General features: G+C 43.0%; 1 pseudogene; it reads left to right on the forward strand.

The window, feature by feature from the left end:
• Positions 1-335: 335 nt before the first annotated feature.
• On the forward strand, positions 336-2,752 carry LOC101286898 (F-box only protein 3-like; annotated as a pseudogene).
• The last annotated feature ends 272 nt before the right edge of the window (positions 2,753-3,024 follow it).

Consider the following 3,024-nt stretch of genomic DNA (forward strand, 5'->3'; position numbering starts at 1 on the left):
AGTTTGGACTTAATTATGTAAATGTACATACAGTATCTGGTTCCCAATAAATGTTAGTTCCTTTCCCTTGCATAATTTTATATCAGGAATCAGTGGCAGATTCCATCATATCACAATTGCTTACGGATTCACTTGGGTATTCACAACAGTATTCACTTATATGTTGCCTCTTTAGAGACAAAAAGATTTCTAGGGCTTTGGAGCTAATGACGAGCTACCTCCATCTGATACCCATCATGGATAGAATGCACAGCTTACAAATGCCGTGGAGGCGGGTGGTGGCTGCGGGGTCTGGGGCGGGGGCGTGGAGCCAGGCCTGCAAGGGGCCGGGCAAGATGGCGGCCATGGAGACCAGTCAGCACCCCTGACCCTGGAATCACTGCCCACCGATCCCCTGCTCCTCATCTTATCCTTCTTGGACTACCGAGACCTAACCAATTGTTGCTATGTCAGTTAAAGACTTAGTCAGCTATCAAGTCATGAGTCGCTGTGGAGAAGACATTGCAAAAACTACTGGCTGATACCTGAGGAAGAGAAAACACAGAAGAACCAGTGTTGGAAATCCCTCTTCACAGATACTTTTCTGATATAGGAAGACATAGTGACCATTATGCTGCTATTACAAAGGCCTGGGATGATCTCAAGAAATATTTGTAACCCAGATGTCCAGATGGTTTTCTCTCTGAAAGAGAGTGCTTAAGAGGAAGACCTAGATGCTGCAGAAGCTCAGATGGGCTTCAAACTTCCAGATGATTATCGATGTTACTATCATATCCACAATGGGCAGAAGTTAGTGGTTCCTGGGTTGTTGGGAAGCATGGTGCTGTCTAATCCTATCTTTCTGAGGATTTGTTAGACATCTATACAGCTGCTGGAGGCTTCCAGCAGAGACAGGGACTGAAATATTTTCTCCCTTTAACTTTTTGCATACATACTGGTTTGAGTCGGTACATAGCAGTGGAAGGGCTGAAACAAAAATGAAGTTTTCTACTGATCTTGGAGAGAGAGCAATGAGTGGTCCTGAAGAGAGATCTTAGTTCTCTGCCCAGGAATTGAACGTGGGTCGCCTGAGTTGAAAACCAGGAATCCTAGCCGCTAGACCACCAGGCACTAGAGGCTAGCAGCAAAGTGGCCCTGGCTCTTTCCCCTGTTTGAAAGCAAGAATATTTCAAGGAGGCAAAAATTGTAAAAACAGGTACAAAGTTTATTATTAGAGATACAGCATAATATGTGGGTGAGCACACAGAGAAGCAGTTTGCTTATTTAAGTCAGAAGCAAGGCAGAAATACACACCCAGAGAGAAAGAGTATGGGCATCCTAAATGAGTAGCACAATAAAGAGGTGATTTAAATCACTTATATGGGACAGCCCTTCCGGGTTTTTGTTTACCTTTGGCCAATTTTCTTATTTCTATCTTCACACCTGACCTGCCCTAGGACCCTCCCCAACATGCATGCACAACTTTTTGCTAAGATGGATCCCACCCCAGAGGCCTGTGGGGGGGTATGTCCACACTTATTATGGGGTGGCATCCCCTCCCTTTTTGACCCCCAAGGAGGCTTCCTGCTCACGTGCAGACAGGGAAGTTTTCCTTGATCTCAGGAGTGGTCATCTTATCTCTTTACTTCAGCAGAGCTCAGCTTCTGCCACTAGCTTTGTCCTTGGAGCGTCTGCGTGAGAACAAAGCTTCAGTTTTACTCCACTTGACAAACACCAGCTGTCCAGCCCAAGGGCCCATCTATCTCCTACCTCACTACCAAATGTCTGACCAAACGGCTCAGAGTCCAGCTGCTACTGACATGTTTATCATAGGTGCTACTTTTACTGACTGGTTTACTTCTTATGTCAACAATGTTGTATCAGGTGGCTTCCCTATCATCAGAGACCAAATTTTCAGATATGTGTATGATCCGGAGTGTGTAGCAATGACAGTTTCAGTTTCCACATCGTTTCTGCAGGAACTCAGCTCTGTATACCCACCCCACTATTTCTTCACATACCAAATCAGGACTGAAATGTCAAAAGACGCACTTCCTGAGAAGGCTTGTCAGTTAGACAGTCGCTACCGGAGAATAACAAATGCTAAAGGTAATGTGAAGGGACTTTCCTGGCAGTCCAGTGGTTAAGACTTCGCCTTCCAGTGCAGGGGGTGCAGGTTCGAACCCCGGTCAGGGAGCTAGGATCCCATATGCCTTGCAGCCAAAAAACCAAAAACATAAAACAGAAGCAGTAGTGTAACAAATTCAATAAAGACTTTAAAAATGGCCCACATCAAAAAAATCTTTAAAAAAAAAATTTAAAAATAAAGGTAATGAGGAAGAAGTTCAAGGACCTGGAGTTGTTGGTAAATTGCCAATCATCAGTCCAGGCTGGGTATATGAATACACAAGTTGTATATTCATATATAACATCACGCTGTATGGAAGGATATTATATCTTCCTTTGTTTTTTTTTTTTTTTTACTTTAAAGACAAGATCTTTAATGTCACCTTTTCCGACACTCAGGGTGTCTATAGCTCGATTGGAAATGGGTCCTAATAAACATGAAGAGATGCAAGAGAAAGAAGAGGAGGAGGAGGAAGTAGACGATTATGACCATTTGGCAGATAGGGATGAATCTGATGAAGAATACTAGGAGGAGAGACGGAGGAGAGTCTTTGATGCTCCCATTCAAAGATGCCACTGCTCTCGCCTTTTTTTAAGCAAGCCTCTGCTGATGGAAGCCCTGGGATGAATCCAGCCTGTTGAACAAATTTCTCAATAATGTAAATAATCAAATTGTTCTCAGCTTATAGCAGGAAAACTAGCATGAAATATCGTGCCAGGCCCTGGGTTCTATGAGATACTACTTTAGGAATTGGATTGTTTGGGTTTGCTTTGTGTTTTTGAGGTAGAGGAGGAAATGGGAATCTTTTTTTTCTCTAGTGGGAAAATAGTTCTCTAGAAATTTCTAGAACAGACATTTCTTTGTTTAAAAATATTTTATACTTATACAGATATGGAAATGGGAGAGAATTGTTTTGA

The sequence above is a fragment of the Orcinus orca genome, chromosome 1, assembly GCF_937001465.1.
Source record: "Orcinus orca chromosome 1, mOrcOrc1.1, whole genome shotgun sequence".
Classification (NCBI taxonomy): domain Eukaryota; kingdom Metazoa; phylum Chordata; class Mammalia; order Artiodactyla; family Delphinidae; genus Orcinus; species Orcinus orca.